We start from the raw sequence: 27,617 nt of genomic DNA, 5'->3' as shown, positions 1-27,617 counted from the left end.
TTACCTCCTCGCTCCAACGCAGGAGCGAGGCAGTTTTCATTGGAATAGGGGACTCGTGCCTTAGCATGAGCGTCCTATTCCAGAGCGAGGAGGTATTAAAAAAATGTGGCACATCCTGCCCCCTGTTGACCAGGGGTGCGTGGGGCGGAAGGGCGCCAATTCGCCCAGGGCGCTGCTGCCGCTATGGCCGGCCCCGCCTGCCACCCTCGTTTGCACCTGTGCACAAGCATTGGTGTGGCTGCGCCCTTGCGCAGCCTTGCTGCGCTGCTCCGGGGGCTTGTAAGGGCTCTGCTGCAGTATTTGTACACAGTGACACACACACGCGGCCTATTGGAATGTGAGCTATTTCCGCTCTTCTAAATCTCGTATTTAGCGATGATTTCATGAGCAGCTGCTGGCGAATGCAAACGCTGTTAGGAACAAAGGTTTGTGCGATCGTGGAGATTTTAAGCACGGTTTCCTAAGAACAATAGTTTCCATTTTTCATGCTGAGGTGTGGGGTGGGGTGGGCTAGCGGGAAACTCTGATAACATGGTCTAAGAGTGGAGTTGCTGCACAGCTCAAGGTTCCTGTGCTAGGGCTGCTTGTGTAACATAACTGTACCGCACCAGGCTTTGGCATGCTTGTTGCTTGTATAGCGCTTTATGGCACAGTGAGGCCACCTGGCGGCACTGTGAAGCTGGGAGGGACTCCTTCAGGTAACAATGTAAGTGCGGTGGCATAGAAGGCCACATGCCCCTCACCCAGACTATATAACTGGCCATTCAAGACAGTTCAGGGATATGTGGTTGACCGAGAAGGCACTTCAAGGTCATGGGGCGGGGGGTATCATTATGAAGGGTCACTGCTGAGGATACATTCCTGAGGCTGCTGCCCAAGCAGTGCTTTGGTCTTGACAGCAGCCCTTGAAGGATTTCGGGGTTGTTTTGGAGAGTTGGCGTATCTTGCTTGGGCGGTTACTGGGTTTCTCTGGGAACAATCTACATATAAACCACTTATTTCCAGCCATTTTCCCAGAGTCGCAGTGACCTAGTTGGGTTAACTGGTTGAAGTAGGGAAAGAGGCTCAGTTTATTGGACAACCAAGTCTTCAGTCGCCCTGAAACCTATTTAATAACAGTCAGTATTGGTTGTATGTCAGAAATTTGAAATGCCCACATTCGCAACTTTCCGAAAAATTGGCACAATTTTCAATTTCTAATTTTGGCAAAATGATCAGTTTTGTTTTTCTTTTCCGTTGAGGAGTTTGCACCCGATACCCCCACCCCTTTTCCCCTCTTCCCCCCCCCATCCCATTTTATTCTGCTTTTATTTTTCACCTTCATCCCCACCTTTTGCTTTCCTTTCCACACCACCCCTATGTATCAAGGGTAATATTGCAATCTCTCACAGTGATGTCAAACAGTAGGATTCTCTGCCATCTTTCAAATTGATGCCTGGAAGCAGTGCATCAAAACCTGCCAGACCCTTCCTCCGAAGATGCTGCTGGGATTTGGTACCTCGACCAGCGACCGGATGAATGGGGATTGCCAGGCGGCGAGGCAGCAACATCCTCAAACAGGGCTACGTTAAAACATGTGAAAAGCCTCGTGCATTTGCACCACATATGGACACCCAGAATAGGCACTTTACAAAAACAGCAAGGAGGGTCCCCGCGTGAGTCCATTCAGCAGCAAGGAGGTCCCCGCGTGAGTCCATTCAGCAGCAAGGAGGTCCCCGCGTGAGTCCATTCAGCAGCAAGGAGGTCCCCGCGTGAGTCCATTCAGCAGCAAGGAGGTCCCCGCGTGAGTTCATTCAGCAGCACGATTTCCAAATACCTCTTTGCTTTAAGATGTTTCCATAATGGTGAAAAAAAGTGTAAAGCACAATATTTTAAAAAGTAACGTTGAAAAACTAGCAGTCGAGCTAATAGTTCCTTTTAAACATTACAAATCAAACATCTGCCAGAATCGAGGCAGAAATTATGAGTTGGCAAGTTCTCTCCGGAAACGCCACCTTGAGTTAAAGTGGTTTCAAGCAAAAAAACCTTCATAACCTCCTATATCTGAAGACCGCTGACGAGCACTTGGTGTCTGCAGTAGACGGGTTGAGGAGTCGGGAGTTCTTGGTTTCCAGAAACAGCCTGGCCAATGCTCTGGCCTTCTGCCTCTCTGGTTTTGCTCCCAGTGGAGGGAGCCACATGGCTCATCTTGCCTAAAGCACCAGCTGATGTGTTGTGTTGACCTCTTATGACGCGACATGTAAGAAGCCTCTGTAGTCCTGTTTTGCTCTTTGTATTCTAATACTTGGAGATGTGATTCAATTTAAAAACATCATTTCAGTCCCATAATGGAAATGAACCAAACCGGCAATGCCATTGCAAGACATACTTGGTATGTTCTACAGACTGGTACTCATAACTGGCAACCTACCTACTCTAGCCTCGCAAGTCCCTGGTAAGCCCTGCGCATTGTGTTCATGAACCGACAAAGGGGCGCTTGCACGCACGAGCCCCATATTTTACGTGCAAATAATACCATGAATCGGGCCCTATGTGTTTTACTGACCTCTGCAACTGTACTCGCTCCCCCCTCTGCTTCTCTGCTCTTTTTTTCACTGTTTTTATTGTCTGTTCTCTTCTCCTCTCCCTTCCCCCTGTCTGCTCCCCCTCCCTTTACTTTTTCTATGCACTTACTCTATCAGAATTGTCCCAAGGTCTAGTATGATAGTAACACATGCTCCCCCCCCCCTTACTTGTTATTCCTCCACATGCAGCACTATCTGAAATGTCATCAGGCCTAGTACAGTAGTCGCCTGTCTGTTCCCATTTCCTTCCTATCTGTGTATTAGCTCTTGCACTATCTGAAATGTCATCAGGCCTAGTACAGTAGTCGCCTGTCTGTTCCCATTTCCTTCCTATCTGTGTATTAGCTCTTGCACTATCTGAAATGTCATCAGGCCTAGTACAGTAGTCGCCTGTCTGTTCCCATTTCCTTCCTATCTGTGTACTAGCTCTTGCACTATCTGAAATGTCATCAGGCCTAGTACAGTAGTCGCCTGTCTGTTCCCATTTCCTTCCTATCTGTGTATTAGCTCTTGCACTATCTGAAATGTCATCAGGCCTAGTACAGTAGTCGCCTGTCTGTTCCCATTTCCTTCCTATCTGTGTATTAGCTCTTGCACTATCTGAAATGTCGCCAGGCTGAGTACGGTTAATTTCACATTCTTGTTGTTATGACCTGTAAGAATGTTTTTGTGTTTTCCCTGGTTCCCTCCCTTGCTGTGAAGCACTTTGAAACACATTATGTATAGGCACTATATAAATAAACTATCATACCATGGGTACAATCTCCCCTGCATGGCTGGCTAAAGCGGCCGGTTTGGGGTGACCATGAATTTGCCCACCTCTTCTGTCCTCCGCGGCGACTCGCGCGGGTCGTCCATGTACACTTAGTGAATGCTAGATTCTCTGCTTGCAGTCACCAGGCACCCAGTGGTAGGCCATGCTGACTCGTGCCTAGAAGGCAGAAGAGTTACAGCTGCAAGCACTATGGAGTGTGAGCACCTGCCTGCAATACGATCGAAGTTGTGAGGGTGTGGGGAGCAGGGTCCTCTTGCGCTAAAAAGACTGCATTCATTCTTCCTTCACGACCTTCCGGGGGTCCAAGCTGGCAGATGGGACCGAGAAAGTACACCTATAGAAGCCGTCTATTTTTGTTGCAAGCTCCCGTACGCAAAGCAGGTACTGGCTCAGAATGGGGATTAGGGGCGTGCAGTGGACACCATCCTTACACCTCAACTTGTTAAAAAATCCTGTGATTCTCCACCCCACATTATTTGGCATTCTCAGTTTGTAGGTCCTCTCTAGTAACGAAATGAGTCTAGGATCAGTCCTCGTTCATTTATTGCGACCCCCCCCCCATCTGAAAGATCATCTACCGTCCCTTTAAAACAGGCGGTGCTCTCGATCGCCTGAAGTGGTGTTTTTCTTCTTGAAAGATGCATTTTTTTTTCCCTTCACCAAGTCTAGACGTGTATCATTTACTGGTGCTTTCTTCCAGTTAATACGTTCTTTTAAAAATAAAACACTTTTTTTTAATGGAAGTTGAGCCTCTCCTTTTGTAACTCCGTTAGGTGTTCCGTTTGACAGCTAAATGCTGTGGTGACACGAATGGTGTTTTTCCTTTACTTCTAGGAATGCAAGAATGTTACAAGAACACAGTATCCTTTAAGGGGAACTTCTACCATTTTAATAGACCACACCCCTGGGAAGGCGGGTGTAGGTAGAAACTGCTACCATGTTTCTAAGGAAGTGGCCAAAATAATTGAAAAGAAATTACCGAATGGGAGATTTGGTCGAATTTCGGCCGTAGGAAAAGTTTACATGGCTGAACATTTTGACTAAAACCCCATTCGGTGTCCCCCGCACCATTGTTCACTATAATGTCAGGGTGTCCCCCGCAGCTGTTGGAGTAAAGCATAAAGAAAAAGGAGAAAGGACCCCCCCACAAACCCCCCCTGTGCCGGTTCGCGATCACAAAGTGAACGGGAACAGGCGTTGCAGCGACACAGCGAGTCGGAGGCACACAGCAAAATGTGCCGCCACAAGTTAAGTAAAAGGGGGGGTGTATAATCTATTTCATTTGGGTTATTTTACTGTATTTTCGACCAAAATCGCTACATTCTTTTGGGCCATGGTTTGTTCCATTGTGGGAAAACAATCAAAATTCTGTGTCGAGTAGTACACTAGTGTCTCCTTGTGTCTAGGAACAAGGCTTCCAAGCCAGTGGGTATTCTATTTAGGTTTATTTTCACCATGAGCAAATTCTGCAAATGCATTTTCCATCCAAACCAAGTAGAGAAGAACCTCTCCAGTCCCTACGCTCCGGTACTGAGCGTAGAGGACTTGCAGCAAGAGGTTTACGAGTACACATAGTTGTCAATTTTGAGGAGGGAACAGGTGCAGCATGTGGTCCAACCTCTTTAGAATGGATTATGTAGGTAGAGGTAGGAGTGTTGCAAAATCTGTGAAAAAACGAAATTGCAATTATTTTCATTGAGTTCTGGTATATTAAGTTAATCTTCTGAATGGAATAATGACACATCCTGATCTCAAAATGCACAAACTTGGGAACCAAATGGAATCCTACACCCAGAAGAAGATATTAAGACGGAAGATGTGTCCAGATCACAACTCAAGAAATGGCACCCCGCGCGGCTCCTCCACCAGTTCCAACTCTGAATTTTGTCTCGGGGGGGGGGGGGGGGGGGTAATACAGGCCTGACAAGCTACATCCTCATTGAGTGCTACTGACTAGCATGCACAATCCCTGTGTCACTTAATTGGCAATATGCACAGCAAATCAAGATCCAGCATATAATTGACAAATGCATTCAGTGACCATGTGGACAGTAAGCCACCAACGCATTGGAGCTCCATTTCGTGGTAAATACTAGTGCAGAACCCCAGTAGTCAACCCTGTTTTAGTTTAATGTTATTCCTATCCGAGCTTAAACACTTATTTTTTTTTTCTTTTTTATTTAAGTGAGTTTGGCTTCATAAATCAACATTTTGCACTATATGATCAAACCTTCAGCCAACATTAAAACCAACAATATGAATTATATAATTAAACACTTCCACTGTTGCACATTATTCCATATATGATAAAATGCACATTTTCCAAACCCAACAGCATAAGAGTTTGGAGCTGTACATTGGCCTGCCATGCGCAGGCTGCTGCGTCAGAACCTATTTTTGCTAGAACTGCACATTCTGTTTCCTGGCAAGGCAGTATTTGTCTCTTTTGGGGACCCAAATGGTTGTGCAAAGGCTTGACTTGCTACTGAAATAGCAATAGCTGTGTATCTTTTTAATCTGCAGCTTGTCAAAGAGACTGCTGATGTCAGAAAAAGGCCATGCTAACTCCAGGAAATTGTGCGCCTTAATTGCTCTGGTGGAAATGGTGAAGGAATTGAGCCCGCCTTTTGCAGAGATCTCCTTTCGCCAGAAACTGTTTTTTTGTTTTCTGATGGGTGAACGATAACCCCCAGTTCTTGACCGAACGTGAAGAAGTAATGCTCAGTTGCACACAGGCGCAAGAAATGCCGGATTTTTATAGAAGATGATGCATGATGATCACATCTGCTTGCTATGGTAATGCCTGTAATGCATACCCTGCTAGCTCTCCAGCTTTGCCATTGCTTTTCCTTAGTGAGGAACTGATGCTTGCTCTTTAAATGCATACCCTGCTAGCTCTCCAGCTTTGCCATTGCTTTTCCTTAGTGAGGAACTGATGCTTGTTCTTTAAATGCACACCCTGCTAGCTCTCCACCTGTTCTATTGCTTTCCCTTAGTGAGCAACTTTGGCCTGCTCTTTAAATGCACACCCTGCTAGCTCTCCACCTGTTCTATTGCTTTCCCTTAGTGAGCAACTTTGGCCTGCTCTTTAAATGCACACCCTGCTAGCTCTCCACCTGTTCTATTGCTTTCCCTTAGTGAGCAACTTTGGCCTGCTCTTTAAATGCACACCCTGCTAGCTCTCCACCTGTACTATTGCTTTCCCTTAGTGAGGAACTTTGGCCTGCTCTTTAAATGCACACCCTGCTAGCTCTCCAGCTTTGCCATTGCTTTACCTTAGGCTAGAGGAATAGGCAATTATTGCCTTGCCGTTCTGTTGCTGAATGTTGTGTGTAACATTACTCGTGCTAAACACATTGTTGGCTCAAGCCAAAAATATTTAGGTTATTTGAAAAATGTTTGTTACAGCACAAACGTTTGGCAGCTTTTCAATTACCGGTTGGAACGAACGTTCAATAGGCGACTGAATCTTGCGTAATTGCCTTCATTGCTGGCAGCTGAAGCGCAATCCCTGTTGCTGGTTCCCGAATGCGTGCCGTGGGTTTGACTAACATTTGCGGGGTCCTTGATGTGAAGTGCTCCCCTAATGGACACGAGGCGCGCGTGCCAATGTTCAGTGTCCAAGCAGTGCCTTCAGCGCCTATCTCGATGGCTCCAAGGCTAGCTTGCGCTTTGGCCGAACGATCTCTGGAGTCTGTCTGTCTGTTCTGCGCATGCGCAAAACTGGAGATCAGTGGTTTTCAAACTGTGGGGCTGGCCCCCACCAAGGTAGCCCGAAGGATGGCCAGGCGAGGCGCGAGTCTCTTCAAAAAGGGGGTACGGCGACTGATTACAATAGAAAATATAAGCGATATGGCACCTGGGGGGAAGGTGGGGCAGCAACACTATTTTTACTCGAGGGGGGCTTAGCATACAGATGTTTGCATACCACTGATGTAGATAAAGGTGGGTCTTGTTTTTTTCCATGTGAAGAAATTGTATTTAAAAAAGAAAGAAAAACATGTATGCATGACTGCGTGGACGTCTGTATGAAGGCCTGAGTGGCTGGAAGGTATGGTGTTGGGGTGCCGGCAACAGGATTTTAAAATTACTATCCTGGCAGAGTTGTATATTTTGGCCCTTGGCTGCAAATGCAAGGTGCCGCAGGGCACTAATAGAATATATTGGCACAGGCACGAAAAATGCCTTCTTAGTGGCATTATTGGTTACAGCCAACACGAGTGTTTGTTTTTGCAGTGGCACATGCATTGGCATTGTGCACAAACCGCATATCGTCTGACCGTGACACGGCATTGGTACATATTGTGCCAATGAAAGGGGTTTAAGTGTCGATGCTGGCATATACCGTGGCCTTGGAAGCAAGAGAGTGCATTGGAAAATGCGCCTGTGTTCTGGTGGTGACCTGCCATATATTACATGTTTTCATGTTTTTCAGTACCTTGCATGGCTTGTACCCATTTTTTCACAAAGTGTGCTGTAAAAAGCAGTTTTACACCTTACAAAAACAACCATTGTAGGGGGGAAATGCTCCCCCTGCAAAAACTTTAGTTGGGGCCCGAGTACCATGCTAACTCATTAATGCCAAATAGGCAGCGCTGGCGATTGTGCCGGCGCTCGCCGCATCCGAGATCCGGCTATACATCTGGTGCCGGATCTTGGGAACCGGCCAGAGTCAGCACTGAGGAACGGGGGGTGGGCGGCACCCCCAAACTCCGCCCCCACCCTGGCCCTTGTGTGACCCCCCCCCCCACCAATTTTTTCCATTTCCACCACTGCAAATATGTATGCCCCTTCAGATAAATTCGCTAGCCACCACGCACTGGTTGTATGGCAACACTCTGAAGTTTTCTTTGAAACCAACTTTTTCAATTGTTGCCTTCTGAACTCAAAACCGAGGTGAGTGTCGGAAGTCTAGGTCTCTGAGAAACACGTAGGTGGGCAGTCTTGTGCAACCTCGTGTTAAGATCAGGATGGATGGCGATGTTGTTGCCAGGTTGGTGTTCTATTACAACATCTGCTTTTGTATTAACCAATCGTTCCCTGAGTCTGTTTGAGATAATGGGTCAGTATGTAAACTGCCCGCTCCGGGAGTTCTTGGCCCGAATTAGGTTGCAGGGCAGCAGAGCCTGTAAAGAAAGGTGCTTAACGGTAAAGTTGTAAATGCCACAGCACTCTGTGATAAAATTAAAAGCAAACGGAATTGGAACGTTTCTGGAAAATGAGCAAAGGCGGTAAATGTTGAAGCGGATTATTGGAATTCTGTTCTCTTGTCCTTTTTTTTATTTCCCCTGTTTTTAAAGGCCTGGAAGATGCATGAAATATGTTCACTGTTGAGCCCTTGTCCTGAGCAACCGACAAAGGGTCCTGTGGAGTCCAAGAAATCTAGTATGATGATCTCGCCTGATCTTACAGATCCAAATTGATGCATGCTTATTTTGACAGACATATGGCCATGTTCCTCTGTTCCCTCAATATTGCCAGTGGAGGGGTGTGAATAAAGATACAGTACTTATGTCACTAGCATTTAGTACCACACACCTTCTGACTGAGGAACTGCTAAGACTTTACACAGTAATGTACCACTGCTTATGGGGATTGGCTATAGGGTGGTATGAGGGGGTCATTAATGTGAAGTGAACAACTGGTTGTGGTTTTCTCAGTGTTCGGACATTTCTTTAATGACATAGTGCAAATAAACCCTTAGTAGACCTACTCTACCGGGGAGTTCCATCCCTAGTCTAAGTTCTATGGGAATGTCTCCTAGCATACACAAAACTGGCCCTAGACTAAACAACAAAATGTTCAAAGGAAATCATAAATGCCATAAATAAGTGAATACCAAACAACCAGTGACTTGGATGACATTAACCTGTCCTGGGTAGATCCCTTTCCCGGGATTGTCCAAAGTCAATTTCTCCAAGTGCTCATAAAGTCTTGAGTCAGTTCTTGAGCGTTAAAAAATCCACTGTTAACAGTTCTTTAGCTTTCTGTTGAAAGGTTCCCCTTCCAATTCCAGCAAAGAAAACAGCACCAATGGTAATCCTGGATATCCTCTTTCAATGATGGTATTGCCACAGTTCAAAGATAAAAGAACCACTTCAGCTTCAACTACTGTCCATGTTTTGATAACCTCTGTAGTGTTGGTATAATTTGTCAGGATGCTTCTTCTTAGGGTGTTGCTTTCCTCTTGACAACTCCCTTATACTACTGTTATTGTGGAGGCAGGCTACTTGGCTCCACAGTATGCCACTGCTTCAACCACCTTTTAATACATTTGCTGACAGTATTATAGACAACCACAGCTATGATAGTTCTCTTTAACCTTAGTACTTTATGATTGTTAGGCAATTTAAAGACTAGACTCTTCGACCTCAACAGGTAGGCAAGGCACTCTTCTTTCGTATGTTATCAGAAAAGGGTGGCCTCTTTGCCTCTTCTGTCTGTCTTACTGCCACCAATATAATCTGCCTTTGCTTCCAGACTGCTGCTCACTCAACTTCAACAGTCTCAGCACTACAGATTGTTAATTTAATCTTCTTGTAAGCACCCAGCTCCCTTCCCCAGCTTTATTCACACCTACTTGGTTCCAGTAGCTACCCTGAAGCTGTTTTGGCACTCTTCCCGCTTTGGATGACCTTGTCACACTTGCATCGGAGGACGCTGGACCTTTAACAACTTTAGCAACTTCCGGATACAGGTGGTTACATTTCAGTGGGGCTGGTTCACTATAGAAAGGATTTGCCTACTTGCTTAGGCAATGCTTGCTCTTCCCTTTAATTCAGCAACTTATCATTTATTGAATAATTGTTCTAGATGTTACAGGGTTCAAGCTTTACAAGAGAAACCGATTTAGGTACGCACGACCAATCTTTGAAGATTTTGTAACTTTAGAGAACTCCAAGGACTTGCATTCCCTTTCATTAGCAAGGAGTGATACTTTGACTGTGGCCATGAATCACAATTGTCCACACGCGACCTGTCTTTGTTGTAATATTCCTTGTAACAGTTTGGGAAAGTCAGTTTAAACTTTCCGAGTGATTCAGAAAAGCATTCCTCTTCTTAATTGGAGACACGCGACCACTCTGGTAAAGTTTTATACAGTTCAACAATGGGAAATGGAAAGCTTTTCATTTTAAGCGAGCACTCTGACTTACGTTAGATGTTTGCAGGATACATTTCCATTGTTATTGGGACTTTTCACAGCAACTAACAACTTCTACTTGCTTCCACTCTACGCAAGTTACAATTGAGCTGGCAACGGTTACTGGCAATGGTTTTTCAGTGAACCTGAACAAAGAGCTTCACTCACCGGCTTTGGGAACACTGCAGCTGAGGGCTCCTTCCACTTCCCGACTTCTCCTCCTCCTACTACTACTACTTTAGGCACTCTTGGGACCCGCACCCCTCTGCAGCATGGGTGTCTCCGGACCGGCCAAGACCACAGGGAGTCTCCTTCACTTCTCTGTCCCTCGGCTTGCTTCTGCACCCAGGCAGCAGATTGCAGCACGCTCACGGCTCTGCAATTATAGCCACTAGGCACACCTGCGAAACAATCTCAGCACGTCCCTCTCAGTGCAGCCATGGCAAGGCAGGGTTTGTGAACACAGGACCAACTCAGAACCTGCAGGGGAAATCTGCTCTTCTCTCGTCCCGGCGTCCCTTTAAGTGATCACACTTCCTCATGAACTCCTCTCTTCCCCTTCCTGCTGCAGCCTTTTATGCTGCTCAGGTGGGGCAATTGATTTCAGGTGCAGGCCCTTAATGTTAATTGCCTGACCCTGGCAATGGCTGTTAGGCCTACTTGCCTGACCGTCACGTCTACATGCCTCTTGAGCCCTATTCTTCGTCTCCGTTCCTGTGGGATTCTCACTTTAGTGGAGTTGTTTTCCCTTGTCTTTTAAGGGTAGATTTAATTCCCTTAGTATTTTTAGAAGCGGGATTGTGGATTTCAATCTTATTAGAGACAGATGGTATAGAAAATACCACATTTCCACCATTCCTTATAGTATACCTTTGGTATTGAGGCGGTTATTTGTTTTTAGGGATACAAAAGATTTGTTCTCTTGATCTAATGTATTGCGGGGTTACAACATTTGCGTGTACCATTTTAGTTTTACTAGGCAGTTGAGATATGTTGAAATGGCAATAAGCCAGAACCTCTTTTGACATGCTGGTAAAAGTATCCCTTTTAGAGAAAAAATAACTGTCTGATCCCACAGAATCTCCTCACTACCCTGGGTCTTGTCTCCACCCAGGGTATCCTCCCGCAGTGCACCACCCCCAGGATTGTGATCGGGGAAAAATCTGCCCTCTCCTGGCCACCTGGGAGGAGACTTTAGGCAGCGTTTTGGTGATGGCTCTGCCGGATTCCTCACAGTGGGAAGTTGTGGGGTATGTTCTTGAAGAGTTCTTGGTACAGAAAAGGGAAAACATTTATTCTATGAACCCAAAACCTATGGTGGGGAGAGGGGGGTTGGCCGGATCAATGGGGGTGGTTAATGGGGGGTAGAGTAATGGCAGCCAAGTCATAGACCTGGAAATACACAAGGTGCAAATACAATTTTACAGAGATGACTTGAAACATGTAGTAGCCCCATAATAAACCAACCTGACAGTATAGAAAGCATTTCAGAAACATTTGGAGCATAAAGAGTATGATTGTTGCTTTCTTCCCCACCAGGAATGGTGGTTTACAATTCCCAGCATGACTTCTTGCAAGTCTAAAAATAATCACATCTGTGTTTTTATGACCGCACTATCAAGACTGAAAGAAATGGGGATGTATAATTGATGGTATGATCGCCTGCTTCTAGTGCTTGGTTCACGCACCATGCAGCTTTAGGCATTCACATTTCTAACTACCCAACATTCACCCTTCTTAAGGGGCATGAAACCGACAATAGCCATTCCTCATTACCCACCCGCTTCTGTGGCACTCAAACGTAACTGTACTTTAATATGTTTAAATGCAAAACATAAAAGGCAAAGTTATTCCGAGTTCTGGAACTGGTCTCGGGGCACTGCTAACAGCTGATTACTGCACCAGCAGTGATGTACGGCGGCTCAGGCATGGGCCTTTTGTTGCTCTGTATCGGAGAAATCCACCCATTTCCTGCCCTACATACTCCTTTATTCAACCTTTTTTCTATTGTTCATAGGAGGCTGATCTCCAGAGAAGCCCATGCCTGTGTGCCTCAAATCATACAGATTTGTCATGAAGACCCATGTCTGCTGTGTGTAGCTCGCTCGTTCCTGATGTTTCCTTGTTGAATTCTAGTACTTGTAAGTCTGCTTTCACGTATGATAAATATTACTTGGACTGGGATGTCCAGCAAAACTCAGCTACTCTTTTGAGGTCGGGGATGGAGGCACCTCTACTAAGCTGGAATACTTTTTTGTTGATCTATCGAAGTTCTGAAGTCGTCTTTTGCTGTGTTAAACTCCCCTGAGCATCATATTAGAAGAATACCTGCAGCATTGGATTTGGCAGCAAGTCTCATTTAGACATCCGCATTGCTACAGAATTGAAAATGGTCATTGAACGGCAACAATTTTTCAACAGTAGTTAGTGGAGTGTATCCCCCAACCCCTATTACTGTGCTCCATAAAATGCTGAAGCCAAAAATGCTGAATGTTCTATTGCACATTTTAACACGATTTTATATGCGGGGGTGTGGTAGGGTAAAAAATTGAGTATTGCGGCGGGATGCGGGGTGAAAAAGCAACTATTTAAACAAAAAAAGAATTTGCTGTATTCATAGATCCCATTGTGAGTAGTGGTCCAGTTACACAGTAGACCAGTGTTCTCTAGATGTGTGTCCTGCATTTAGAGTGCTGGTTGAAATGCAGTACTCGTTCAAAACTGGGCGAGGTGCCATTGATGCTTTCAGTACATGTCCTTTCTGAAGATTCAATAAAATTAAAGATTCAGAACACACAATCACCTCTGGGTATCTGGTCAAGAAGGCTGGGGCTCCAAGGACGTCTCGATGCCAAGGACTGACAGGTAGGCATAGAGGCATGTCCTGGTTTCATAGCATTTAGTTTGTGGGGTTGCTCCTGGCTTGAGACCCAAAATGTCAGCATAGTTTGCTTTGTCTAATCATATTTTGGATAATTGATAATTTTTTTGGATTTCGCAATGCCAGTGCATTTTATGTTCACGAGACACTGTTAAATGTTTTTTAAAAGCTGTTTAATCTTGTATTTATCTGCCTTTAGATTGGTAGGAGGCAGGCGTTTCTCCTATATAAAATACTCCTGATAAGGCATTGTTGTAAACATCTAATGGGCTCGTAGGGAAACGACGCATGCTGAGTGGAAACCACAGTCTGTGTAGGTTTCTGAGCAACTGTGTGGAGTCTTGCTACACTAAGCCTACTGTGGGCGAGTAATCTGTTAAGAGGTCTTTGCCCAGCACCGGGCATCTCCATGGAAGCCCCCTATTAACTGTTAACCTGAGAACCTCCTCCCTCATTTGATCCTATTGTGAGGGGTCAGAAATGTAAGACGACGCAAAGGTAGCGTTTTCTCAAGATCTGCCATTTTATTAAAGGGGAAAAAAAGAGTAAGATAAACGCCTATCTTTCCCTGTCCTAACAAGTAAGTCCCTACCTAGTAAACTAACTAAAGATGACCTAGTGTGAAAAAGTCTTAGACCCTCACGCTAAAATCTACAACAAATGGCAAAAGGAACATTTGGCTGTCTTCAATTCAACAATATAAACTCACTTCAAACTTATACATTTTGAAAAGTACCATATTGTGACCAGGGTTGGATTCCCTTCCCCTGCATCAATGCAGGAACACCTTTTGGAGAAGTTCTTTTTCAATAAAGTTCTATTCAATTTCACACACAAGATCTTATCCTTCAAATGCGACCTCCCGCTTGTTAAAGTAAATGTCTCTTTCATAAATACTTGTTCCACAACTTCAAAGCAATTGGTCTTTCCCAATATCCTGCTTGGGAAAACAGAAATGTCTTTCTCTCAAAACCACAAGTTCATAATCAAAGCAATTGTCAGCATATCATATTTCTCCTTCAAAAGAAAATACTTTTGTTGGGATAGCACAGCAATTACATCTGATTATGTGACACGTATTCTTCAACTGAAATACTTTTCTGTTCTTTTCATTACACTTCTTTGCCACAAAACGTCTTCTTTCCTGCTCCACTCTCCTGCCAAGACTAACTACTATTAGCCCCTTTCCTGGTTTACTTGCCTGCCAGGATGTAAACTCCAACAACTACAGTCATGCTTTGTGGCAATAGTTGTTCCAAGATTCCCCACACTAGTGTCCTTTGTGGGTGTTTACTCACCACTCCGAATAGGTCGAAGATGCGGAGAACACGACCTTGGAGATGTTGGTAGTATAGAATTCCGAATTCGGCCTTCCATCCCAGCTCCCCTGAGTACAAGACTCAGGCTTCCTCAAAGAGGGGCTCTTTTCCACAATGTACCTCTCTGCTGTTTCAGTAGAACAGACCGAGATGTCAATTGAATAAAAGAGCGGGGAGAACACACACCGCCAATACCAATGCTGCAAAAGAATACCAAGATATTAGACCGTGTTGATGTTAAACAAGTGATTAGAACAGTTAAAAATGATTGGACAACTACCTATATGGATATTGGAGTGGAATTGCGTTTCCCCGGGATAATCTACAAAGAATAACACGAATGAGTGGAATAAATCTAAATCAGTATCGTTTCCCACTTTAGCTATAGTATTGATAACAACTGACCTGAGTAAAGATAAATGGAGTAAGAGGAATCCAGGATTGAAAGAGGAGTTCAGGATTCTGAAGACAACGACAGGATAAAATAACAAACAGGGAAGTTAGTATAGTTAAGTAACCCCGAACGGCACGAGGGGACGCACTAGGGTCGGGATGGTGCAGTTCAGGAAAGCGTTCAAATGCACTGAAGAGCAATCTCACAGGAAAGTCACTCAATGTCCCAGAATCCAACAGAAAACAATGTCCATGGAAGACCATAGATATGTACCTGAGTACACGAGTATAGTTGAGTAGTTGTTGAGATGATCCGGAGGTAAGCAGCAAAAATGATGTGCAGAGCGGCAACCAGGGAAGAACTGCAAGACACAGAAGAGAGCCGTATCCAGTAGCGTTCCGAGTCCAACAACCAGATGATCGCAACAAGAACAAGGGAGGAGACGAAGCAATCCAAATGTCAGGCAAAAGGTCAAAACCAGGAGTTCAGATAAGGATTCGTGTAGGGATACACGAAGAGGAAACTGATGAAACCGCGTGTAGCTGGTAACGCTAATTGGCAGCAGCGAGCCCCTTGGAAGACGGTGGTTTTATAGTCGTAAGAGGGGCGTGGCTTGCTGTACGTCTTCCACGTACAAGGTGTGTCAGGTGACCTGGAGTGCGTCGACGTTTGTACAGACGCCATGCTAGCTTGTACCTGGACCATAGAGGAGCCTGTAAAGAAGTTGTATTCTGCAAGGATGCCGGCGGGGAAGTCCGAAGTGTAACAGCGGGGAGGTTTGAACAAAGTCTGCCTCCATTTTATAATCTCTTTTGTTAATGGAAGTTACAAGTGTCCCAGATAAGTGGAGTTGCACCATTGCTGACTTTCTTCTGCTTCTTTACATACTCCTGGTGGTTGGCACTGTGGGTTATGTTTCCCCCATTTGGTGTCCTAGGTAAGGGGAATTATGCCTGTGTTTCTTTCTGTTTGGTAGTCCAAAGTATTGTTTTTTTGACAAATGTTCTATTTGGGGTGCCCCAGGGTTAGCTTTAGGCCAACTATGGTCTGCTTTGGTGTCTCCTGATTCTGTGCTGGTGCTGTGGTGGACATTTTATCAGCCTTCTGTCTTCCTGTACGCTGCAACCTAACTCCAGCGGTCTGTACAGCTTCTTCCTGGACCGCCGGCGGTCCTCGTGCAAACTGCAGCGCTGCTCGTTGCATTGGAAACACATCTCCCTCTCGGTCAGGCTTCTGTGCCAGACACCACTTCCCGCTGCGCACACTCTGCCACGCCACCGGCTTTCATATCTCGTGTCGGCATCAGCTGGCTTTCTTCTACATTCAACCCAGCATTCTGGTCTGCCTCTGCCGCTCCTTCCGCGTCCTTTGACACCTGCAGCTTCTTCCTGAGTTTAAAAAAAAAAATCCCGCTCGGGTGTTGTGATTTACAACAACTAGACCTCACATTATGGTTAAAGGCATTGTTGGGCCTTACTAATTCTGCGCCCCTCTTCTGCGTCCCAGTATCAAGGGCATTATGGATCCTGAAGTCCATAATGGGTTTGAGGTTTTGATGTTCAATTATTTTGAATTGTTTTATGAATTTAATATTGTCAGAGTTAAGCAATCTTGTACAATGTGTATTCACAATGGTTTTACACTGAAATATCGCATTAAACGCAACAAAACCACGTTTTTTAAAAAAAACTTTGGTTTTTTTATTGGCATTTTGTGAGGCAAAGAACAAAAAAGAAAATATTGCATAAACCCCGAACCCCCCTTAACGTAAACCCCCCCCTTCCTCATGTCCGATTCAACCATAACAGCAGTAAAGAGACCAAACTTTCATATCATTTCCTCAGTCTTTGAAGCAATGTGACATGTGACCAACTCTGCAGCTGGCTTGGGGCCGACTTCGCCCCGGGTCGTGGGATTCCCCCACTGGATGTAGTCCTTCTCAATGATGATCACGCCCAGACCATCCGGGGGCACGATCCTGGAACTAATGGATGTCCCATCCCCATGTCTGCTGGACCCCATACCAGTCAGCGAGGAATGAGTCATTGTTCACCAAGGCAGTCAGTTTGTCCATCAAGAACATGTTCTTGAGTTTTTTCAACCAATCCTCCTTAGAAGGTGTTTCCGGGCTCTTCCACCTCTGGGCCAGGGCCACTCTGCCCGCTCTCAACATAGGTTCCCACATCCTTGGGTACCTGTGCAGATCAGGCTCCTCCGGGGGGGAGGCCCAGCAGCATGGTCAGCGGGTTGAGGGGTAGGGGGTCCTCCGTTACCTCCGCTATCCAATTTCTAACGGATTCCCAGTAGGTCTGCAATTTCAGGCATAGCCACCACATGTGGCCTCTAGTCCCTACCTGGCCACAGCCCCTCGGGCAATCTGGCGACACCCCTGTGAACATTTTCGAGAGTTTTACCGGATCTCAGTGCCACCCCTGCAGGATTTTGAAGTTGTGTTCCATGTCCGAGGTGAAGAGATTGCCATGAAATGATATCCTAAAAATGCGAGCCCAGGCATCCTCTGATAGCTCCTCCCCCGCCAGACCACTCCACAACCCACAGAAGCCTCTCCTAGCCTGAAGGTTATGGGTGTTTAGAATTGCGTATATACAGGAAACCGCACCCTTTCTAGAGGTTGCTAAGTCCAGGAGTTTCTCGAATGGAGTTAGTTGTCTCCGCAGGTTTGATCCCCATGCGGGGTCGTTGAGAATGCCCTTAAAATGAAGGTATTCGAAGATGGAGAGGGTCCCGCCTCCCAGCCTATCCCTGAGGTCCTCATAACTCAGGAATTCACCCTCCCTGAATAGCTGGCCCGCCCATTCCAGGCCCTCATCAGACCAACGCTGGGATTGTCTAAATCCTCTGTTGCCCAGATTCAGGGGGGGGGCCCCCACAAGGAGGTCATAGGGGACGGCTAAGTGGAAAAGTGGGCCGTCCGGGGACTCCTTGCACATCTCCCAAAGAACTCCCAGGGCCGGGTGGGCCAGTACTTGTTTCGGAATTGACTTGCGAGGGGCCCACAGGAGGTCTCGGACTTTGAAGGGGTGGACGTCCATGTCCTCCAAATATGACCAATATGTCCGCAGGCCTTCCTTCATGTGTTCTAGGAGGACCCTTAGTTGTGCTGCGTGGTAATACAACTGGAAATATGGGAGACCGAATCCCCCCTCCTCCCTTGGAAGCATCAGGTGGCTCTTCATTTGGCACGGGTTCCAAGGGTCGGAAGTCTCTGACCCCTTTATGCATGTCTATGAAGGTTTGAGCGGGTACCCGGGTAGGGAGGGCTGTAAAGAGGTATAAAAGCCGGGGCAGTATATTCATTTTGACTGCCGTCATCCGGCCATACCATGAGAGGATCATTTTTCCCCATCTCCTCAGGTCAGAAGTGATCTCGAACAGTATGGGCTCGTAGTTGGAGGTTCCCAGTTCTGATAGGTCCCTAGTAAGGAGGACGCCCAGATATTTTATGTTGCTCTTGCCCACAGCTATCCCATGAAACCTGGTCAAGGGGTCCAGTACCGGGTCCACCAGGCGCATTGGAAGGAGAACTGACTTAGTTGTGTTAATTTTTAGGCCTGAAAAACACCCAAAGGAGCTAACCAAGGACAGAAGGGGAGGGATCGAAGAAGCCAGGTCCACCAGGTATGCCAGGATGTCATCGGCAAACAGGGAGAGCTTGAATTCCACCTCTCCCCTTCTGATACCCTGATGTCTGGGTGGGATCTAAACGCTATGGCCAAAGCCTCCATCGTGAGGACATATAGCAGGGGGGAGAGGGGGCAGCCCTGTCTAGTCCCTCGGGTGAGAGGAAAGGATTCTGACAGCAATCCGTTCACCTGGACCCTTGCGGTAGGGGCCCTATAGAGGGCGGCCACCCAACTCAGGATGTGCGTCCCGAAGCCCATTTGCTGGAGGAGGAGGGTCATGTATCTCCACTCTACTCTATCGAAAGCTTTTTCCGAATCCAGGGACAGGATGCACACCAAGATTTGAGTTTTGGGCGAAATGTATCAGGTCTATTTTGCGGATATTGTCCGACCCTTGTCTGCCCCTAATGAAACCCACCTGGTCCCCGTGGACTAGCTTCTGCATTATCCCCTCCATCCGCCTACCCACCACCTTGGCCAAGATCTTGACATCGATGTTGAGCAATGCTATGGGCCGGTGGGACGAACATTGCCTCGGGTCTTTTCCTTCCTTGGGTAGGACCACTATGATGGCTCCCATCATGGAGTCGGAGAGGGTGCCCCCTTCCAAAACAGAGTTGAAAACCTTTGCCAGGTAGGAGCGAAACCTCTTATAGAAATAGGCCGAAAAGCCGTCCTCCCCCGGGGAGGTCCCCACCTTCATCCCGATGATCGCCGTCTCCACCTCTTCCTCGGTCACCCGACCCTTCAGCCCCTCTGCCAGCTCCCGGGGAAGGGACGGTATCTGTATGGAGTCGAGAAACTCCTCAATCTGGGCATCGCCACCGTCATATTCCGAGGCGTATAACGACTCATAGTACTGGCGGAAAGCTTCACTTATGTGGGGGGTGTCATAGCCTAGTGTTCCCCTCTTGTCCCTCATCTCTTTCACCCTCCTGCTTCTCTGAACCTCCCTCAATTTCCAGGCCAGGATCCTATCCGATTTGTCCCCCTTCTCGTAGTATTTCTCTCTGACCATTTGGAGGCTCCTCTCCGTTTTATGGAGGAGCAAGTCTTTTAATTGGAGTCTGTAGTCCTCCAGGGTGGCCATGCGGTCTCGGTCTAGGGTCTGTACCGGGGAACCCCCCGGTTGAAGGCACGCTATTTTTTCCCTCAAAGTCCTCTCCTGGGTCTCCCTTTCCCTCTTCTGACGAGAACCCATTTTAATGAGTACTCCTCTTAGGGTCACCTTGAAGGCGTCCCAGAGAGTGTGCATACCCACCTCCCCGTTATCGTTGAGCTAAAAAAACTCTGAAATGGCATCCAGGACGGCCTGGGCGTGTACCTCATCTCTCAGTATGGCGTTGTTACATCTCCAGCGTCCCCTCCGTTCTCTACACTAGTCCCCTGCCAAGGTGACTCTGACCAAGTCGTGGTCCGTCCAGGGCACAGGGTCTGTCCTGTAACCCGCTACGTGTGGGCGGAGCACCTCGTCCGCGAGAATATAGTCTATCCTGGAGAAGGCTTTGTGAGTGGAGGAATAGTATGAGAAGGAGGGAGTCCCCGTTCGGGGGGTGGGCATCGTGTCCACCAGGCCCAGGCCCTCGTTCACCCTCTGAAAACAGCGTGACATGGCGTCTCCTGCGGTTTGAAGCTCCCACCTTCTGTCTATCTCTGGATGGGTCGAGGACCATATTAAAATCACCTCCCATCACCAATGGGCCCTGGACAAATGTTTTCGGCCTTTCCCCCACTCCCTCCCAGAATTGGGGGCCCTCGTTTGGAGCGTATACTACTGCCAAGGTTATGGGCACGCCCTGTAGGGAGACCCGCACCAAGAGATAGCGGCCTTCAGGGTCCCTGAGGATGGAGTCTTTCTCGAATCCCAGCCGCATAGCGATCAGAATTGCAACCCCTCTTTTCTTCCCTTTGTGGGATGCACAAACAATTTCCTCGGTACCGCCCCCATGCATCCTGGGCTCCCTCCCCCTCGCCCAGTGCGTCTCCTGCACGAAGAGTAGGTCCAGCTTAGCCCTCCTAAATTCTCTGCTTATTAGGGATCTTTTCGTGGGGGTGTTCAGGCCCCGCACATTATACTTGCAGTTCGAGGGGGTGCAGCGAGCGAAGCGTCCCCAGAGTCTTCCAGTTGTCTGTTCCCGATGATCATCGTGGGGTCGCTGGTGTCACCCCTCCGAGTCGACTCGATCTTCCTCCATCGGTGTCGGTGGTGTGTTCAATTTCTTGTACTTCCTAGCGCCGGTTTTCCTTCTTCTGGAGTTTAGACTGGCCGGGGGGGGGGGCCCTGCTGAGCGCTTCTGGGCCTACCGGCCCCCTCCTGGGGGCGGGTTCACCCACATAGTCCTCGATAGCACCCTTGATGTCCTCTTCCGTTACCAGAGTTGTGCGTTGGCCTGAGTATTCAAAAGACAGGGAGAAAGGATATCCCCATCTGTAACGAACACCCTTCTCTTTCAGTTGTTGTGTTAGTTGGCGGCACATCCTTCGTTTGGCAAGGGTGTAAGCTGAGAGATCTTGAAAAATAGAGATTTGGGCGCCGTTGTAAGTTATCGTCCCCGCCTTCCCCGCAGCCTCCTGAACTTTGGCTTTTTCGGTGTAATATCGGAAACAGGCCAGAACCGATCTGGGGCTCCCCGACCTACCCCCGGGCCTGTGCATCCGGTCAAACGTGAGTTCTGTTGTCATTTCTTCTGCAAACAGGAGAGTGATAATGTCTCTCACCATTCGGGTCAACTCCCTCTCCGTTTCGCCCTCCGTTTCTGGGATCCCAAAGAACCTAAGATTGTTCCGCCTCTCCCTATTTTCATAGTCGTCCATTAACCTGGCTCTCTCTTCATCCCTCTTTTCCAGAGCCGTGAGCCGTGTGCCGAATTGGACCTCCAGAGATGTAGAGGACGATTGATAGTTTTCCACTTGTAGGACCCTGTCCTCGATTTTGTCGACTCTTTGGTCCGATTTCTCGAACTTCTGGGCGATATCAGATCTCATTTCTCTAATCTCCTGGAGGATGGAGGCAAAACTTCTTTCAATCGTCATTGCGGGCTGGCCAGCGGGTTCAGGGTGGGCCATGGTTCCGGGTGGCCAGCGGGTTCAGGGTGGGCCATGGTTCCGGAGAGAGTAGGGACCTCAGTAGTGATCTGTTTCTTGGAAGCGAAACGTTTGTAGGGTCTTCTTCCAGCTCATGGGGTGTTACTGGTCCCCTGTCGCGGGGTCCGCTGCAGTCTGGGGGTGCCTCTGGGGGGAATGCCGTGCCGCCCCGGGGCCAGACAGGTTCACGTTTCACCAGTGGGGTTTGTAGACTGTGAATTATCCTGTGCTGGGGGTGGAGCAGCCCCCCAGGCGGGCACTCGCCCCGCCAACCGAGGACGGGGGCCTCTCACCTGGGTCGCGGGCCGCTTGCTGGTTCAGGGTAGGCCGTGGGCCCAATGAAGTTGAGAACGCCAAAGGCGCTCTTCAGTTCGCGAGAGCGGGAGCTCGTGGGGTCTTCCGTCCGTCCGTGCTGACCACCAGCTGTGTGGTCTGTTGTGGCCTAATGGGCCCTTGAGGGTGTGCTGGGGAGCGCTACCCCTCTGACACTCGCCTTCCACCACCGTGGCCAGGGGTGGCCCGGATCGTCACCCCGACCTTCTCGTTGCGGAGGGCTCCTTAACATCCAGCGCCGTCGGAGTTGGAGGTCCGTTCCTTCGAGCGGGGGCGTCACGGAGGGTTCACCAGCTCCTGCCACCCATTGTGCTCGCTCGGGGAGGTGTTGGGGGGGGGGGGGGGCACTCAATCCCCTGAAAAGGCCCAGCCTCGGCGGGAACTCCTCAGGCAGCCATTGCCTGTGCGCCCCCTGGTGGCCTCCTCAACAAAAACCACGTTTGATTAAAAAGAAATTGGATAAGGCAAATGTGCAGCTGTATTTATGAGGACCTGTAAAGGGTACTGTAGTGAAATGTGTACTTTGATATTTTATTTCTATCGCGCTCGTACACAAGTGTTTCAGAGTGCGACAAGGCAAGGGAGGGGAACAGGGGAGAACAAAACAGCGATCTTACTAGGCCCAGTGACATTGAGAACGTGCAAGTGCATGGGAGAGGGGGAGGGGGAAAAGTGCATGGAAGGGGGGAGAAGTTGAAAGTGCGTAGCAGAGGAGAAACAGATTAATAATAAATGAATAATAAAGGCAACAAACGGTGGTAGTGCAGCCAGAAATTTGCAAGTGCTAGGTTTAAGGCAGCAGACAGGGTAGGTCTGATAAGTGCAGGAAGAAAACAGGGGGGGGGCTGTATGGGTACAGATGCAGACCCCAGTGCAAGGGGTGGCCCGGAGGCAGTGCGGGAGGGTGGCAGGGTGAGCAGGTACCTGGGCCTGGAGGACAGAGGGTGGCCAGGTGCATGGTGCCAAGAAAGAACAGATCAGCAGGGGAGAGGGGGGAGCGAAGGCAGAAGAAAAGAGGAAGGTCTTGAGGTGCTTCCGGAACCGGAGAAGGTTCTCCTCAAGTATTATAGTGGGAGGGAGGCCCCAGCCAAAGACGGAGATCAACCCTCTCATTCTACAGCTCGTTTCTTTGAAAAATGACTGACCCTGAGGTAGAGGAGCGAATAGCTCGAGAGGGGAGGTATTTGCAGAGGGATAGCTGAAGGTATTTTGGACCCTGGGCCCAGAAAGCCTTGTGGACAATGCAGAGGATTTTGAATTTAATCCTTGCATCCACTGGGAGCCAATGGAGAGATTTCAGAGCTGGAGAGATACGATCCCAGGGCTTGAGGCCAAGGACAAGTCTTGCAGTCCTGTTCTGGATTAGTTGCAGAGGCGAAGAGTAGAGGCAGGTAGATTTAGAAAGAGGCTGTTACAGTAGTCCAAGCTAGAGAGAACCAGAGCTTGGGATACCATGAGCTTCTGGGGGAAGGAGAGGAAAGGCAGAGTACCTCTGAGGAGGTGCAGTAGGAAGTTTGACTTTTTAGAGACCTCAGAGATGTGGGCGGAGAAGGAAAGGGTGGAGTCAAAGATGACCCTGAGGTTTTTAGCCTCGCAGGTGGGGGTAGGAGGAGGGCCAAGGGAAGCCGGCCAGAGTGAGGGGAAAGGATGGTGAAGGTGTGCCGATGAGGAGGATCTCCGTCTTGCTGGCATTCAGACAAAGATCATTGGCGGGACACCAATCTTGAATGGCAGGCAATCAGAGATGAGAGAGGGAGAGGTGGCCGAGGGCAGCCTGAAAATTAGGAGTGTGTTCAGCGTAGCACTGGAAGTTTGAGCAGACAATGGCAATGCAGTGGGCGAGAGTTGCCAAGTATTTGTTGAAAAGCCAGGGTGAGAGGTTAGACACCTGGGAACACCACAGGTAGAGAGGAAGAAAGATGATAGGAAGGACCCAAACTGGACCTGGGAGGGTCGATAAGAGAGGAAAGAGGTCAGCCAAGCCAGAGCCTGATCAGTGAAACCCAAGTTTTCACAGACGGTTGAGCAGGATGGTATGGTTGACCGTGTCGAAGGCAGAAGAGAGATCGAGGAGGATGAGGACAGAGGGAATGTTAGTCACGTTTGGAGAGCAGATCTTGTATTTTATTATTCTACAAGGAAATGAACAGGGTATGAGTTGTACATCTCATGAGAGGTTTAGTATATTCATGAACAGAACCTTTTAGTATTAAAATGTAATTGTAAATTGGGCCAAGGTAAATAGTCATTTTTGTTTCCTAGGACACAATCTATGGTATCCAGTAAAAACGTTGCCAACACATTCAGTGAAAATACCTCTGCAGGGAAAATTACCAAGCTGAAAGTGTCCAAAGAATGTAGCTGAAAAGTAGCCAGAAATGTAGTGCTGCTCTGTTTTAGTGGGCTTGTGATTCCATGGGTTAGGGTTAAGGTAGGGGTTATGGTAAGGCTAGGGTTAATAGAATAATGGTTTTGGCTAAGTGTTAAAGAAAGGGATAGGGAGATTGGAGAGGGCTGGTGATGTTGGTGTAGGAAAGGGGTTAGGATAAACCTAGTTTGTGTAGGGTAAGCATTAGGGTAATAATAGTAAATTGTCATTTATATAGCGCTTCTATTCAAACCGCTTTAGATACATTTGTTATAAAGATATTATCCAATCCATATTGGTACTCACAATGACCTTAGGCTGGCTCAAATAATGTGTCGACCTTGCCAGGATTCGAACATGCGACGTACGGATCACACACAGAACACAGCAGCGAGTGATTTGCCTGCTGAGCTTTTCTTCTTGTTAAGGGTACGTTTTAGAGTTGTGGTTAGGGTACGGCTATGATAAAGATTAGAGTAAGGGTTTGTGCTAGGACAAGGGCAATTGAATTATTGGCGATCTGGTTGGAGTTGGGTGCACTGTTCATTTTCTATTTATTTGGTGTTTTGAGTAACAAGCAAATAAATGACTGCAGTGCACTGAGGGGTTGGTGTTAGTTAAGTGATAAGGCTGGAATAAGGGTTTAAGTAGATTTAAGGTAAGGTTTGGGAATGACGTTAGGTGTTTGTGGGGGTTTTATTAGTGGGTCCGGTCATTGTAAGGGTTAGACTTGTACTTTTCTGTATTTAAAAATAGTTTTTTTTGGCCACCTTCTCACTGGCAACATGTTCACACTTTACATTGCATGACTACATTTTTTTAAATGACTTATTTAATGACTACTTTTTCACATGACTACATTTTACTGGGGACATTTTCACACAGAACCCAACCTATCTAACATATATGTTATGTACTGTGAACCTAAAGCTGTGAATTTTGTTTCATCTAAAGTGTATGTTTATGCAGAACATGGCCCTCTTCAGACGAGAAATTTGCAGGCCCCATTCTGCATCACTGCAAGCCAAACATTAAAGAGGTTAATGGAAACGTGTATTCATCCAGAACAAAGGCATGTGCGTAAAATACAAAAACAATTCAAAATGTATTCCAAACTCTGGTTTTTCGTGGTCCTAGCAATAGGTTAAGGTTCAGTTCGAGCAATAAAATGCATTCTGAATGGTGGCATTGAACAGAGCAATCTGTTTATTTAAAGCATCCTATTAAAATGATCCATTGTATTTCACATAATATCTATCTCAGCAGATGGATTAAGCTGATACAAATTGATGAACACGCACGTAATTTAAGTTGGATTTTATAGTAAAAATTTTCACAGCAAAAATCATTAAAAATCATTTGATAAGTGATAAATAGGAAATTTCCTTTCGACATTCGTTTATGAACCCTTTGCCGAAGAAAAATAAATTTTTGAATTTTGTCGAACCTGACGAATATCATTCCTGTAGAAAGGATATCTTAACGTGTTTATTAACAGTTTGCTTATATTAATCACTGTTATGCTTGCAGTCAACATACACATGAAGGATGAATTCTTGCAAATCTGACTATGCAATTCTTATTAATGGCATCCATACCAGGAATTTAAGGCAAAAGACTGATTTAATTTGAATGTTAATTTCAGATTTCTACGGGTAGGGCTACGTCATAGGTTTTACACATCCACTTGTGACAAAGAGAATTCAAGGCAATTTGAAGCAAAGCGGAGGAGAGTTTACGAAAGGGAACCGATCACAGGTTTTGTCAATTCTGAAATTGCCATATTAAATGATGTATAGGTGGAGTTTACTGGGTATTTCAACTCCAACACACATGGAGAAAGGCAGGAGCATTTAGAAACGCTGCAGAGGAAGAGCGTCCCCTCGACGGGAGAAAAGTGGATTGGGGTTCCAACTGGAAGTAGCTGATGGAAATTCTCCTTAAGAAGGCCTTTCTGAGAGAACTAAATGTAGAGGTTGTTCCCAAGATGGAACCAGATTGCCTGTAAGGAATTTTGGGAGAAGGTGGACAGACTGAAGGGTAGAGCTTGTCTGGACGAGTTGCCTAGAACGGGTTGATGTCCAGACCGCTCCTGGCTCTTTAAATACTCTGGGATTATCGTAATTGCTTCTGGTTTGTCTTTCAAACAAATGTTACAAGATTTAATTAAATTCCAGCAAGTAATTAAACGTATTTCGGGGCAAAACTGTTTACAAGCTGTCACTGAAGGGGGAATAAAGTACAAGGCATACATGCTTTGATTGATGCTTGTAATTGAAACCCTGCTGTAGTCTCACCATCAGGCTTCCCCCAGCAATTGGGATCTCTGCATAAGAAATCTCAAATTGAATTTGTGATTGCTGTCTGCCCTAGTCAATGGAGTAATTGAAATCTATTCTTTAATGAACATCTTGAACTGCGGTGTTGGGAGGATGGACCTGATTTCTAGAGAATCATGAGGCAGTTAGGTGTTACTGCCCCACCATTCTAAAAAGAAATACATTCCTGAGCCTAAGTTCTTTAAATGATTGTAATCCTGTCACCCTGACAAAACATTCCATCTATGCTCAAGCTAGAAAAGAATATTGTCATAGTGTACAACATTTTGGAGTTAAACCCAGTGCTACAATAATAGTCCTATGTTTTCTCTGATGGCAACTCTAGTCGATGGCTACAGAGACAACAATGTTTATTGTTCTGTTTCAAACTTTTTTCTAAGAATTGTTTTGTCTTTTTGGATCGAAATAATCAATGTGCATATTGATGTTGAAGATTTTATATTGTCTAGAATAGTCATTCATATTTCCTTTTTAATATGCATGAATGTCGCTGCTTCAGTTTTCCCAGTCACAAGTCTCCTGGAAAATCTTTTTTTTTTTTTAATGAAGGCCAGTTCACATGTTTCTGTTCATGTTACACTGAACCTGCTTGTTTGCTGGGTCTTGTGTGCGCATCTATGCAGGATGGTACTAGTTTGGGTTTTAGTCTTACACCACTTTGTACAGGTGCAAATATTTAAAAAGTGCTTGATGCAACGTTTTTTTGCCAATATTAGATTAGGTTGGAAAAAACAATTCCTGTATCTTTCTAGGATTTGCAGCATGTTAATTTCTG

General features: G+C 46.8%; 1 protein-coding gene across 4 annotated transcripts in view; it reads left to right on the top strand.

Annotated features, from left to right (window-relative positions):
• Positions 1-27,617, top strand: part of ECE1 (endothelin converting enzyme 1) — a 696,412-nt gene that overhangs the window by 142,004 nt on the left and 526,791 nt on the right. The window lies entirely within an intron of this gene.

The sequence above is a fragment of the Ambystoma mexicanum genome, chromosome 8 (assembly GCF_040938575.1).
Source record: "Ambystoma mexicanum isolate Mex_15411 chromosome 8, UKY_AmexF1_1, whole genome shotgun sequence".
Classification (NCBI taxonomy): Eukaryota; Metazoa; Chordata; class Amphibia; order Caudata; family Ambystomatidae; genus Ambystoma; species Ambystoma mexicanum.
This window is presented reverse-complemented; position numbering and strand designations above follow the sequence as displayed.